Source organism: Entelurus aequoreus, linkage group LG19 (genome assembly GCF_033978785.1).
Source record: "Entelurus aequoreus isolate RoL-2023_Sb linkage group LG19, RoL_Eaeq_v1.1, whole genome shotgun sequence".
In the NCBI taxonomy this organism is placed as follows: Eukaryota; Metazoa; Chordata; class Actinopteri; order Syngnathiformes; family Syngnathidae; genus Entelurus; species Entelurus aequoreus.
Window position 1 is genome coordinate 28,144,056 of NC_084749.1, and position 15,969 is coordinate 28,160,024.

General features: G+C 40.1%; 1 protein-coding gene across 8 annotated transcripts in view; it reads right to left on the minus strand.

The window, feature by feature from the left end:
- Positions 1-15,969, minus strand: part of LOC133635246 (transmembrane protein 125) — a 62,024-nt gene that overhangs the window by 29,750 nt on the left and 16,305 nt on the right. For 5 of the 8 annotated variants that reach the window (XM_062028214.1, XM_062028216.1, XM_062028219.1 and 2 more), the window contains one exon: positions 9,486-9,547. The exons of 2 other annotated variants lie outside the window; for them this stretch is intronic. The gene's annotated coding sequence lies outside the window, so the exon portion shown is untranslated. Of the gene's footprint in view, positions 1-7,934; positions 8,302-9,485; positions 9,548-15,969 lie in introns of those variants that run through there. One more of the 8 variants, XM_062028218.1, reaches the window with a different exon arrangement.

The following is a 15,969-nucleotide window of genomic DNA, read 5'->3' on the forward strand; positions in this document are numbered from 1 at the left end:
TTGACTCATTAAGAAAAAGACTCTCTCAAGAATTAACATCTTTATAAAAACTCATCTAACAAAACTATACCAGCGTTCTTTTGTTGAACAGTCAGCGATCGTATGGAGTTTAATTTGTGCCTCTATTACAAAAGCTTTTTTGTGACACTTTGCACTTAATTTTTTTTTAAATCAAAAAGTTTGCAAAATGTGTGTGTTAAAAAATTAAGTGTATAAAAAATGTGTGTAAAACATTCAGTATAAACAGTCAGTGTATACAAAATATGTGTAAAACGATTCAAAGTATAACAATTCAGTGTTTTAAAATTCAGTGTTTTAAAATTCAGTGTTTTAAATTTCAGTGTTTAAAAATTCAGTGCACTTTTGAGTGACATACGGGTAACTACGGTAACATAGGAACTAGTCACAACAGCTCCATGCAGACCAGGCATGAAGCGGAGTGGGCAGGGTTTGTTTACACAGTAACAAGCCGGAGAGTGTCAGACGGTGGCAAATTTCTGCAACAAATGATGACATGTTATGTCAAATATGTGGATATTTTTTACCCTTAGCGTTTTATATTTTGCCGTGTTTGTTGCAGCTTTGTTGTTCTTGCTCAATTATAGAATGTGTCAATCTAGGAGGTGGTCTAGCTGGGAAGTAGAGGAGCATCGTTCACATATTCTCAATATTTAGTGTTTTATTGTTCATAGTTAATATTGTAAATCCCAAATGCTGTATTTTAGTGCACATTCTGAGTGTCTTATTCAGTAAAAAACGAAAATTCAACTCCGTTTTTGAGATGTTCTGTAATAACGTTTTTAGTAGCAGTCATTATTGTGTTAGTGTTTGCAGTGTTAGTGCTGGGCTGATATTTTTCGGCGTTTAGCCAGGAAATTGTACAACTTTATGTTTTTATTATGATAAATGTGTTATGTTGCACTAAAATCATAAAGTCCTGAACAATGTATTTCCCATTAAATTGTTTTAATACAAAACATGCATTAAATTAAATTCAAGTTTGATTTTAAAAAGTATAAAATTGGTTTGACTTGAATGAAAAAAATATATATAATTTGTGTAATGCTGGGGTCAAATTACAATCCTACTTTGGCCCCCAATTTAGCCTAAAGGGCCCCCCATCCCACTCTAGGCTGAACAAATTATTGCATGGATTTGATTTAAACTGACTTTTTAAAACACATGTAAAAACCTTAATTAGGTTTTTTTTAAACTTTTTTAAAGACATCTTGACCATATCAAGATAACCCTAATACACCGCAAAAAAGAGCTGAAGATAAGCTAAAAATACTAGATTTGAGGAAAAAAACACAAACAAATCTAGTGACATTATCTGTCTATAGAGTAAGACATCCTTAATTGAGATTTGTATATTTAGAAATTAGCAGGAATTTTAAGATATAAATAAGTATTTTATTGTGAAAACGATAATTATTAACTTGGAAATTCTTAGATTAAGCATACTTGAGATGTTGCAGAATCTTTAAATAAAGATTTTCTGTGTGGGGAAAACCAAAATATCTTATTTAAATAGTTATTTTCTCAATTTCTAAATTTTTAAACTAGAATACACAAAACATAATTGTTCATTTAAAAATTAGTTTTATTTTATTTTTTAAATAGGGTTCATCATATTTAAAAATGTAAATCTTGGCAAGTGGCAAAACATTTAAAGTGTAATATGTTGGGGTTTTTTTATGTTTATTTTTTTTTACCGGTACCAAAATATTTGGTATCGGGACAACACTAATACACACACACCGAGCACCCACTGGCAGAAATGTAGCATGGCGCCTATGTCGACGCCTCCGCTCTCATGTAACGCTACTAGCATGCCATTATGTGGAGGTGAAACTTCCAAACTACAAAATGGACGAGCACATCATTTTGATGCATTTTGCCTCCAAAGGATGCATCCTAATGCCTCTGACGACCGCCCACTTTTAATTCAATGTACATCTTAGTGGTTTCTACTTGGATATTTTTCCATTAAATTTAACAGGCTTATGTCCCATTCAGGAAAGATTTAGTGTATATGTGACAGGCATGAGCCCACAACATAACATAAGCTTTGGGTGTGTCATGGTAAATATGACAAATTTTCCTCTCCACCTGATGTGACTATAGAGATGTCAGATCATCATCCCTGTGAGTCAGTTTAGCAACCACACAAAAGGTGCTCGTCTGGCTGTGGACACCCAGTCTTCACAGTTATTAATGTCACTGGAGGCTTTAAACAGATCCGTCCTATTTCATGCCCAAGAGTGCTCAATGGCCCCCTTTAAGACTATGATTCCATTTTTATTCTACATGAGCTCCTGTTTCAGGTGCAACATCCCCTCAATCGACTTTAGCAGTTAACACCTGACCCTCTGACACAGCATCGTATCGTTACACTCTTGTCTCCATTTGTTTCCTGTGTTTATCTCGCCAGTCTTCCACCCCTTTCATTCTTCCTTATACCTTGCACCTCTGTCGCACCAGCAGTGCTCTTAATCACCCTAACTTCTTATCACGTCTGTCTGCTGAGGAGTTGTGGCGTTGCAAGGAGAGAGATTTGTGTCTTTGCTACAGATCTCCCTTTGGCTCAAGGGAATTCAGCCTGACGCATGAGAAACACATAAAACACATATACACAGTTGGCTTTAGTAATTTAAATGCTGTGCTGTTTGCATTGTTTTCCCTCGGACATCCTGACCTCATTCCCATGATGCACTTTATAGTGGATCAGATGTCTGAATCACTTATTAACAGTATAACTATACATTATCAAATGTGATTTGTGAGAACAGTGAACACACTCAGAATCAGTCACCTAATAACTTGTTCCTTATCCCATTTCTGACAGTTTCCTGAAAGGTAAATGAAAATCAGCCAATAACTTTTTGAGCTACAGTCGTGGTCAAAAGTTTACATACACTTGTAAAGAACATAATGTTGTGGCTGTCTTGAGTTTCCAATAATTTCTACAACTCTTATTTTTTTTGTGATAGAGTGATTGGAGCCACACTTGCCAACCCTCCCGATTTTCCCGGGAGACTCCCGAATTTCACTGCCCCTCCCAAAAATCTCCCGGGGCAACCATTCTCCCGAATTTCTCCCGATTTCCACCCGGCCAACAACATTGGGGGCGTGCCTTAAAGGCACTGCCTTTAGCGTCCTCTACAACCAGTCGTCACGTCCGCTTTTCCTCCATACAAAGAGCGTGCCGGCACAGTCACATAATATATGCGGCTTTTACACACACATAAGTGAATGCAAGCATACTTGATCAAGAGCCATACATGTCACACTGATGGTGGCCGTATAAACAACTTTAACACTGTTACAAATATGCGCCACACTGTGAACCCACACCAAACAAGAATGACAAACACATTTCGAGAGAACATCCGTACCGTAACACAACATAAACACAACAGAACAAATACCCAGAACCCCTTGCAGCACTAACTCTTCCGGGACGCTACAATAAACACCCCTGCTACCACCAAACCCTGCCCCCCCCCCAACCCCGCCCACCTCAACCTTGCCCCCCCCCTCCCGAATTCGGAGGTCTCAAGGTTGGCAAGTATGATTGGAGCACATACTTGTTGGTCACAAAAAAACATTCATGAAGTTAGTTGTTTTTATGAATTTATTATGGGTCTACTGAAAATGTGACCAAATCTGCTGGGTCAAAAGTATACATACAGCTAAGGCTGCAACAACTAATCGATTAAATCGATTAAAATCGATTATAAAAAATAGTTGGCGATTAATTTAGTCATCGATTCGTTGGATCTATGCTATGCGCATGCGCAGAGGCTACTTTTTTTTGTTTATTTTATTTTTTATTTTTTTTAATAAACCTTTATTTATAAACTGCAACATTTACAAACAGCTGAGAAACAATAATCAACATAAGTATGGTGCCAGTATGGTGCCAGTATGCTGTTTTTTTCAATAAAATACTGGAAAGGATAGAAATGTAGTTTGTCTCTTTTATCCGATTATGTGTTGGTTTTCTGACATGGACTTGTTTCTTCAGCGTTGTCCACACGTTTAAGTCAGGACTTTGGGAAGGCCATTCTAAAACCTTAATTCTAGCCTGATTTAGCCATTCCTTTACCACTATTGCCGTGTGTTTGGGGTCATTGTCCTGTTGGAACACCCAACTGCGCCCAAGACCCAACCTCCGGGCTGATGATTTTAGGTTTTCCTGAAGAATTTGGAGGTAATACGGTACTCCTTTTTCACTGTCCCATTTACTCTCTGTAAAGCACCAGTTCCGTTGGCAGCAAAACAGGCCCAGAGCATAATACAACCACCACCATGCTTGACCTTTTCTCCTCCAAACATATTGCTGGGTATTGTGGCCAAACAGCTCAATTTTTGTTTCATCTGACCACAGAACTTTCCTCCAGAAGGTCTTATCTTTGTCCATGTGATGTCAGATAAAGGGCTTCAGCTCTAGTCGGTCTCAGTACTGGCGCATGTGTGGCAATTTCAAGGATTTTGTGCAATCAAAGTCAACATTTTCTGAACCAAATTATTGCGCGTAGAAGATTAAGAAGGAAGAGTACAAGTAGCGTGGCTCTCACAGTTTTACAGGATATTTTGCTTTGATGTCTGCTTGAAGAGCGTGTCTGTGGACGAGCCGTCGGAGAATCGAGTGGCTTTCATGTGAGTTCCTAAAACATTTTATTTTCACCTGTTTTCTGCTCTGTTGTCAACTATTTATTTCGTAACTGTCTATTTTTGCAAATAATTATGACGCTTATCGCTTTTTGATGACGCTCTAATCGTATGGATGCGATCGGAGCATTGAGGACGCATCACAAATATTTCCGATTTATATCTACATACGAAAGAGGCCTGGGTCGGATATGAAAAATTCGGATTTGCGCTGTTCACACTGACATGAAAACATCTGATACAGGTCGCATATGGGCAAAAAAAATCGTAATTGACCTGCAGTGTGAACGAGGCCTTTGTCTCTGTGGGTGGAGGCGAAGCCGCTAGCATAACCACTACACACACACAAGTTGAGACTCGTAACATAAACGTAAGTTAACTTACTAGAAATGACCCAGATCAGTCCCAAAATGTAACACCTTGTCCTTTATCCCGTAGCCGACATTTTCTGAGAGGTCAATTAAAATCTGTAACGTAATTATAGCATGTCGGTGTACGCCACACCTTTCTTGTGATTAGTGGGCAGAACCAAACATAGCCAATGAAGCCTTGTGGATGCTTGGCACACTATATGGTGTGTTTTATGGCCGTTTGATTGGCGACACCTTGTGTTCCTGGGTGCTTTGCTGTGGTGCGTGTTGCGAGTCAGGGGCTCCTGTCTGGAGGTAAGCTGTTTCTGGGTTCGCCTTTCTTTTGGGACTTTATGCCGAGGCTGACACAAAGTTCTTGCTTAGATCTCAATTTGCAGTTGGGACCAGTCGATGGTCATTTCTGGCCCTCACCCCTGTGTGCGTGTGTACGCCTTCACTGCAGGTAAGACGCCGAGCTGCTTATTTTATCTTTTTACGCCATTAAGAGTCGAGTCCTCACAAAAACAGCGGGGGCACCACAAAGACTGCCAACATTAGGAGCCAGTGCTTTGTCGACTGCTTTGCCTCGGGACAACATTTGAACGGGGTAAAACCCCCTCACAACGCATGGTGGAGTCGCGCAGCGTGTCAAGGTGTCTCTTGTTGGGTAGTGCGGTGCGTTCAGGTGCACTCTGAACAAAAAGCGCTAATTCCGTGCTCACTAGAAAGCGTCAAGTTAAGGACAAGGCTAACTTTAAGAATCTTTGTGTGTAACATCTAGTGGTGTTTGATCTGATTTTGTATTATTTTTAAGTTATTTACTTTTGCTTTGCATTGTATAATAATTCCTGTCAACATGTCCCTGGATTAATGCATTTTGTTCATCACCATAGACAAATAATGTCAAGTACTGTAAAAATATTAAATAAAGTGTGTATTTTTGTATTTAGCTCACTATCTTGTTTGTGTCTCAACCTTTTGCGGGCTTCATAAAAAAACTTTTTTGGAATGTTGCCTATTGTTCACAATCATTATGAAAGACGGATGTATTTTTTTATATAATGCATTCTAACTCTTAAACAAAAGTAAATAACAGCCAATGGGAGGTCCTCTATTTTGCCTATAAAACCCAATTAAAAACATCCACAAACCAGCAACAATACTCCATTTACATTTCGTGACTTGAGTTTTAACCAAGTATTAGTGATATTGTTATTATAAGCGCTAACGCAGACAAACTATTTATAGTGGCGACGTGATCAATACCGTGTGTCCCTATGTTTACACTATATTTTACACCGCAAAACAAATCTACCTTCGGGTACAAATAAATCACCGAGGGGTCTGCTGTTTCCTCGCTTCCCTGCTCCTTGGAAGTTTATTGCAGATCATAAATTATGCCTCTCACCTGGACAGAAAAAGGCTGAGGACATATTCCAACAAGTTGGTACACTTTGACATTCAATTTAGGTCCAGGAATGGCGAGGACGACACGAAAAGACGCTTGGTCAACCTCGCTCCAACATATCTCTCCGACCTCCTTCAGCCTTACTGCCCCACCCGATCCCTAAGATCAGCCGATCAGCTGCTACTGACGGTCCCTGACACAAGGCTGAAGCTTAGAGGTGACAGAGCTTTCGCCGCTGCTGCTCCCAAGCACTGGAACGACCTACCTCTGAGTGTTAGACAGGCCTCCTCTCTTCCTGTTTCTAAATCTCTCTTAAAAACATACATTTATTCCATGGCTTTTAACACTGAGTGATATCCATCCTACTATGGCGCCCCATAGTACACCTGCTGTGAACCTGTTTTTATGTTTTTATGTTCTATTTATTTTTATTTTATTTATTTTATTTATTTTATTTATTTTATTTATTTTATTTTATTTATTTATTTTTTATCGTGCTCTGTTTGTGTTGTGTTGTGTTTGCTTGGTTCTCGTATCATCTTTTAACCTGCCCATTGTACAGCACTTTGGCTACCCCTGTGGTCAATTTTAAATGTGCTTTATAAATAAAGTTGATTTGATTTGATTTGATTTGGTCGTCGGCCTTTGACTTAAATATCTAAAAAATCAGTTTTTCACACAATTTCGTCCCTCCATTATTAGCTAGCTAGCTAACAAGCTAACTATATTACCAAAGATCACATCCTACAGATGTCCGACACGCCTCATTTTTAAATGATCCCGCATCACAGACGTACTGCCATGAAAAGCATGTGTTCAAGGTGAAATGTTTCCATACTTCCGACGTTTTTAATCCTGTATTGTTGCCAGTGGCCACTTCCATTTTTCTTCTCCTGTTGCTGCTGGTCGCGCGAACTCGCGCATGTTCGTTTCCGTCCAGAAAAACACGAGCAAGGACGTAAATTAATATATTAATTGGTGCCAAATTTTACGGTCCGTTTTTTTGTAGACGATTTGTTGCACCTCTTAAGGTACAGTACCGTAACAGACATTATCGGGCTCAGGCCCAAAATGTAATCAGTTGTTTATGTAATTTCAGAAATGTATTGAAAGTTTCATGAAAATCCGCCCATAACCTTTCGAGTTACTAACGAAAAGACAGACAACGAAAAGACAGACAAGACAAACTAACAGCAATGATTACAGAACATAATCTCCTGGCATAGGTAATAGTCATTGATTTGATGTATATATCAATCAATCAAACTTTATTTACATAACCCTTATTCACAAGTGGCTGTACAAACTCAAAAGAACATCCCCTGATATAAACCCAATATAACACATTTCTAACACATTGGTAGTAATAAACAACATCTGTAACCACAGCTGCCCTGGGGTAGACTGACAGAAAAATGGCTGCCAACTGCCTCTCCGACCACCACCAAACATTCATTCACAAACACTGGAGGCAAAGGGGGTGAATTACTGTATCTTACCCCAACAACACAATCTTCCTTATTTAAAAGACAACAGCAGTGACTGGGATGGAGGAAGAGCGATTCCAACTAGGAAACCTCGAGTTACAAGACGAGTTACTTTACGTCCTGAGCCAATGACTTGGGTTTCTGTGTAGCTGTGTCGTGTGTGACATCATGCCAGCCAACAAAGAACAAAGAAAAGGAACATGACTCAGTAAATTGGGGAGAACAAAAGTGGACATCTGGCATTTTGTGCTCTTCAGTTTATTACAAGAAGACACATTTTCTTTTAGAAAATGTGTAGTCAGTATTGTTACTCTATTGATCAATCAACAGACTGCAGTGAATCAGTGGACACCAACATCTAAAAAATTTAGAAATACTTAATCAGTACCAAGTACTACAGAGGACGACCGGCCTGATACACACTTGAAGAGGGCCACAGTTTCAAGAGCCCATTGCCTCAGGGGCCAGACATCGAAATATGGCTGTTTCATCAGAAAGTGCCTCTGCAGGTTATATTTCTTTGAGACTGTGTTTACTTAATTGTAAAGTAAACACATCGGCTTTCACACTGCACTGTCAACAAATGTCTTATTCACCCCTCGCTACTTGATTCCAGCGTGTGCAGCTAGTTAACAGTATGAAGAACAAGAAGTGCCAGTTTTTGTTGAGTATTGATGTTCCTTCTTTTGAATTATTTTCCTTTCATAGTTTTATTTCTTTACACTCCTTCCTTTATTTAGGTTTGTAAGAAATATAAACATAAAATAAACACAACAAAAGTATAACGTCTATTGTGTATTTTACATAAACAATATCCATTGTGTATTTTACATAAACAAAATATAATGTTTAGTGTTAGTATATTCACACAATAAACTACAAATGTTTACACATATAGAAATTACACAACATTCACACACCAAACATTGTATGTGACTTAACACTATTAGCGTGGTCACCCTTACCGTTGAAATGTAGCATTAAATGTATTAAACAAGCTTTAATTGTTACTCTCAGACAAAAAACAACACAACCACAAATACAAAACACATCACAAAGTCAGCAATTTCAATATGAAACAGACTCAATCAATCAATCAAAGTTTATTTATATAGCCCTAAATCACGAGTGTCTCAAAGAGCTGCACAAGCTTTTGATTGATTGATTGAAACTTGTATTAGTAGATTGCACAGTACAGTACATATTCCGTACAATTGACCACTAAATGGTAACACCCGAATAAGTTTTTCAACTTGTTTAAGTCGGGGTCCACGTTAATCAATTCATGGTAAAAGCCAAAACGACATCCTCGGCTCAGATCCCTAATCAGACTAAATATCTTCAGGCACAAATTATATTTACTTACAAATGTTTGACCAAGTTTCGTGATGAAGCTTACATGCTGGGATTTCTACTATTGTTGCTGCTTGTCTGGATCAATGTCATTGCTTAAAAGGTCCGACAGAACATTCATTCTTTGTTTTCCAGTCGTTGTTAAAAGTCAGATTTTTGCAATTTATTTAGATTTTTTTTCCAGGGTTGAGTGAGTAGTCTTTTACTCACCCACTGTTTCTTCATTGTGACACATATGCCTCGCTGTTGGCCTCTGCGGGATGGCGGGAGTACTGCATACAAAAACAACCGTAGTTTGAATGGTTTCATCAAGTCTATTTGGCTGATATTCGGCGGGCCAAATAAAAAGCCAGTTGAATAGGCCTGCTCTACACCAATGACTGCACCTCAGAGGATCCTTCTGTAAAACTCTTTAAAGGCCTACTGAAACCCACTACTACCGACCACGCAGTCTGATAGTTTATATCAATGATGAAATCTTAACATTGCAACACATGCCAATACGGCCGGGTTAACTTATAAAGTGCAATTTTAAATTTCCCGCCACACTTCCGGTTGAAAACGTCTATGTATGATGACGTATGCGCGTGACGTCACGGAGGCAACGGAAGTATTGGTACCCAATGTGTCACCATACAAAAAGCTCTGTTTTCATCGAAAAATTCCACAGTATTCTGGACATCTGTGTTGGTGAATCTTTTGCAATTTGTTTAATGAACAATGGAGACTGCAAAGAAGAAAGCTGTAGGTGCGATCGGTGTATTAGCGGCGGACTACATACAGCAACACAACCAGGAGGACTTTGAGATGGATAGCAGACGCGCTACCGTGAGTACAGCTTTGGCTTCCAAACATTTGATCGCTTGCCCGTACGTGCGTGTCGCTATGTGCATGTCACGTACGTAACTTTGGGGAAATATATGTTTCTTGCCGACTCTGATGGCGGCCGGGGTGTCGTCGAAAGCTACAACGCCCGCCGCCGCCGCCATCCCGTAGCTAAGTTAGCTTCAATGGCGTCGTTAGCAACAGCATTGTTAAACTTCGCCAAGCTGGAAATTATTAACCGTGTATTTACATGTCCATGGTTTAATAGTATTGTTGATCTTCTGTCTATCCTTCCAGTCAGGGGTTTATTTATTTTGTTTCTACCTGCATTTGAGCCCGAGGCTATCACGTTAGCTCCGTAGCTAAAGAGCTTCGCCGATGTATTGTATTGTCGTGGAGATAAAAGTCACTGTGAATGTCCATTTCACGTTCTCGACTCTCATTTTCAAGAGGATATAGTATCCGTGGTGGTTTAAAATACAAATCCGTGACCCACAATACAAAAAGGAGAAAGTGTGGAATCCAATGAACCCTTGTACCTAAGTTGCGGTCAGAGCGAAAAAAGATACGTCCTGCACTGCACGCTAGTCCTTCACTCTCACGTTCCTCATCCACGAATCTTTCATCCTTGCTCAAATTAATGGGGTAATCGTTGCTTTCTCGGTCCGAATCTCTCTCGCTGCATTGTAAGCAATGGGGAAATGTGAGGAGTCCTTCCTCCTGTGACGTCACGCTACTTCCGGTATAGGCAAGGCTTTTTTTTATCAGCGACCAAAAGTTGCGAACTTTATCGTCGATGTTCTCTACTAAGTCCTTTCAGCAAAACTATGGCAATATCGCGAAATGATCAAGTATGACACATAGAATGGATCTGCTATCCCCGTTTAAATTTTAAAAAATCATTTCAGTAGGCCTTTAAGTTCAGAGACGACGCCACTGTCATCGGTCTCATACAAGCTGGCTACAAATCTGCCTACAGATGGGAGGTGCGACAGCTGGCTCTCTGGTGATGTTGTGGACTCTTTCAGGTTCTTGAGATCTGAAACCTGAGGTGGACCCCCAACATAGACATAATCAGAAAAATGTCACCGCAGAAGATGTACTTCCTGCGTCAGTTAAAGAAGTTCAACCTGCCCTAGGAACTGCTGATCATGTTCAGACTGTCCTGTGCACCTCCACCACTGTCTGGTTTGGATCTGCAACCAAGCTGGACAGACACAGACTGCAACGGACAATCAGGACTGCAGAAAGATCGTTGGTGTCGACCTTCCCCCCATCCAGGGTCAGGAAACGGGTGGGTAGCATCACTTCAGACCCCTTACACCCTGGTCACAAACTGTTCAAACTTCTCCTCTCCGGCAGGCGTTACAAATCACAGTACGCCAAAACAACCCGTCATAAGAACAGTTTCTTCAGTCAGGCTATCAATCTGATGAACACTGTGAAATAACTCTGGAACCAATCTGTCAGTGTGAATGTAATAACTCATGTTCATGTCATCGTCTTTTTGCTTTGCTCTCTTCACCACTGCACTATTATTTATTAGCCTTGCACATAATAGTTATTTAAGTACTTGTTGATATTTTTCATCGTTCATCGTTAATATTTATTGTTTACATTGAACAAGGGAGCACAGCCTACCAAGTCAAATTCCTTGTGTGTTAAACATACTTGGCCTATAAAGCTGTGTCTGACTCGGCGTGTAAGAGGACAATCAATCTATCAAATGGTGGGGTCGATACCATTGGTAGTATCTGTATATGATTGATACTAGAATGATTGGGTTGATATTTTTATTTTCTCAAAATCATTTGACAGTTTTATCAAGTTTACTGTTTAAGTATACAATCCAAATCTCTTCCAAACGTTCGATTTGTTCGTGTCCGTGTTGCAGATTTTATCCATCCCTCTTTTTCTCCTTGTTTGTTTACGTTGCGTTGACAAGTCTTGTGAGAGTTGCACGGAAAGCTAGAGAGAGAGATGTTCACACACAATGAGAGAGAGAGCGAGCAAGAGAAACACAGAGCGCTGAAGACACACAGCAGACAAGGCTTTCAACATCTTCAGATGGATTAAACCGATTGATAACTTTGTACCGATGTACTCACATCTTTTAAAGAGGAACTGCACTTTTGTTTATTTTACTCATTATTCATAATCCTTACGTGAGACAAGAAGACACGTTTTGATCTTTTCCGTGCGTTCAAAATCGTGGAAAAATGCTAGCAAGAGGCAGCTAACAATGCAGGTAATGGGGATTTACTATACCGCCAATAAAGCCCCTAAAACACATCCAACAACCGCCAACAACGCTCCATTTACATGTTATAGCAACATTGTTATCCCAAGAGCTAACACTGAAGACCTTTATTCTAAGAGCTACCATATTTTCCGAAATATAAGCCGCACATTTTTCCTACGCTTTGAATCCTGCAGCTAATAAAAATGTATGCATTTTTCAAACGCCATAATGTTTTGTATTTAACAAAAAGTTGTCACGTAACACAGACAGAGACACTGAAATGGTGTGTTATTGTTTGTGCTATGGCGCTACCTTTTGGACGAGTTCGCTCACTGCAAGTGCTGCGGGTTGAAAATTAACTTCCTCTTCAGGGGCCTTGAACCGGAAGTATATCACGTTTTGTCTATTATTCGTCTATAGCATTTCTGCTCAAAAGGATTTTTCATTCATTACTCCAAGAAACTTATGTAAGTTTTAAAATATAGCTAAAACAATTCATACTTACTAAAACGTCCCATGTGTGATGTCTGGAGGAGTGTTTTCATGCATATTTGTACATGCTATCGTTATGTAATCAAGCTAGTGTCGTTGGCATTAGCGAATATGCTAACACATTTACAAGTGTGTTAGCATTATTAACTTAGAATGGCATTCTTTTAGTATTGTTTAAGTTTTAAAGTTCACAAAAACATCACCGTGGAGTTATTGAGTCTGTTTAGCTAGTTGGAGAGCTAGCTCAAGCAGCTCGTGGGTCCATGCCAATGACTTCTGTTTTGTTGGATCATCCGTTTTACTGCCGTGTGACAGGCACCGTTTAGAAACAAGGTATATAAATAGACATTTATAAATGCGGCTTATGGTCCAGTGCAGCTAATATATGTAAACATATTTATTTCTTCTCAAATTTGGTGGGTGCGGCTTAAATACTGGTGCGCTCTAAATCCTGGAAAGTATGGGACTTTAGGTAACACAGCACATTGATTACAGGAAAGTAAGCTCGATACTGAGCGAATGAGCTGCTGCTAAATCGCCTCTGAGTTGGTAAAAGTTAGTTCTAGATAACAGTTAGAGATGCTACCTCAGTAGAAGCATTTAAGTCCCATCTTAAAACTCATTTGTACACGCTAGCCTTTAAATAGACCCCACTTTTAGATCAGTTGATCTGCCGTCTCTTTTCTGCTCTTCCCCCCTCTCCTGCGTGGAGAGGTTATTCGGTGACCACAGATGATGCGCTAGCTGTTGAAAGTCAGGACCCGGGGTGGACCACTCATCAGTGCATCAGTTGGGGACGTCTCTGCGCTGCTGACTTGTCTCCACTCAAGATGATCCCCTGCTGGCCCCACTATGGACTGGACTCTCACACTATTAACTAGATCCACTCAACGTCCATTGCTCCGGTCTGCCAGACGGGGGGAGGGGTTGTGCGGTCCCCTCCGAGGTTTCTCATTGTATCCCATTGGGTTGAGTTTTTTCTTGCCCTGATGTTAGATCAGAGATGTTGTTGTGGCTTGTGCAGCCCTTTGAGACACTCGTGATTAAGAGCTATATAAATAAACTTTGATTGATTGATTGATACTCTTTAATCAATCCCAGCGCTACAAGAAACAATGTTTTTCACAGTGTCCTCATATTGATCGGCCACACTTTCCCCAAATTCCAAATTGCAACTGGTCTAGCTCCGCCCCTTGGTACCGTACCATTGTGCTTGGCACCTCCATGCAGGAAGAGCAAAATGGGACAGCTGCTCTTAAAAACTGCATCCAATGTTGCTTCTGTCAGATAATCTCCACTTCCAATTTTTAATCTTTTTATGAAATTAACTCCATGACTCACGTAAGGCTCGTGCGTGAAACGCCGTGGTCCTTACATTGGGGACGTGAAACCCTCACAGCTGCTTGCTTTCCTTAGTTCTGCACAGCTGCAATTTTAAAACGCAAATTAAATCGCACATTAACATGCTGGTCCGCATCCGCTTCTCTCCTGAGGAGGATGCCATTTTTTTGTTGTGCCTAAATCCTCCTCTTGCGGGTTCAAAGGTGATATTGAGTATATTCTAATGTGATTTAGGCTGTCTGGCAATAACAATCACAGTGAATGAGGCTCGTTTGATGTCTGTCTTGTTTATAGACCCATGAAGTGACAGCTTGTCTTAACACAGAGGTAGTGCTTTTCATGTAGACAAAAAAGGGCCTTTTTGGGAACTGCATTCTGCAACATTCAAATTCCTCAAAAGGTCGAAAAACATCACTGACTTATTTGCAGCTGTCACAGGTCAGGTTGACTCTTTTCCGGAATTCTGTCAAAAATGGATCACAATAAAATGCCCTACTGGGCAATGAAAAAGTAAATGGTCCGGTAATGTGGAGTATGCAATCGATTATAATTCTGGGAGATTAATAGAAAAATCAAAACCCACATTAAGCATTTAAATTGACGTAAAACTGCAGTGTTTGTTTTTTGCTGTAATTATAGACAGTCCCCTTAAAATACTGGTTGTGCAGTTACACGACAGGAAACCAGGTGTCGCAAAGCGTGAAGGCTGCCAGAAAAGCAGCAGAAGAAGAAGAAGTAGTGGGTGACACTGTCCCATCCAGTCCGCTATACAGGGGCACCATGGCGGATCCGCCTCCACAAGCCCAGGGACTGTGAATTACCACGCCGTGCAGAAAACCTCCAGAAGCGTCCAACCCAACCTTTATTACTTTTATAAATGCAAAGAAAACACAGCTTAGAGACACTCTTCCCTAGTTTTGGTCTGCCTATTTCATGAAAAAGGCAAACTGTGGCCTGGGGGCTATTTGCTGAACATAGCTATTTTGGTCCGGGGCACATTGTAGAAATAAAATAACAAAAACAAAACGCACAAATGGAAAAATAGAGGAAAATGGGCTTACTGTATCAGGAAAAGCCTGACTTGTTGATACTAATAACATATACTAACTAGAGATGTCCGATAATGGCTTTTTTGCCGATACCGGATATTCCGATATTGTCCAGCTCTTAATTACCGATTCCGATATCAACCGATACCGATACATACAGTTGTGGAATTAACACATTATTATGCCTAATTTTGTTGTGATGCCCCGCTGGATGCATTAAACAATGTAACAAGGTTTTCCAAAATAAATCAACTCAAGTTATGGAAAAAAATGCCAACATGGCACTGCCATATTTATTATTGAAGTCACAAAGTGCATTATTTTTTTTAACATGCCTCAAAACAGCAGCTTGGAATTTGGGACATGCTCTCCCTGAGAGAGCATGAGGAGGTTGAGGTGGGCGGGGTTGGGGGTAGCGAGGGGTGTATATTGTAGCATCCCGGAATAGTTAGTGCTGCAAAGGGTTCTGGGTATTTGTTCTGTTGTGTTTATGTTGTGTTATGGTGCGGATGTTCTCCCCAAATGTGTTTGTCATTCTTGTTTGGTGTGGGTTTACAGTGTGGCGCATATTTGTAACAGTTTTAAAGTTGTTTATACGTCTACCCTCAGTGTGACCTGTATGGCTGTTGACCAAGTATGGCTTGCATTCACTTGTGTGTGTGAAAAGCCGTAAATATTATGTGATTGGACCGGCACGCAAAGGCAGTGCCTTTAAGGTTTATTGGCCCTCTGTACTTCTCCCTAC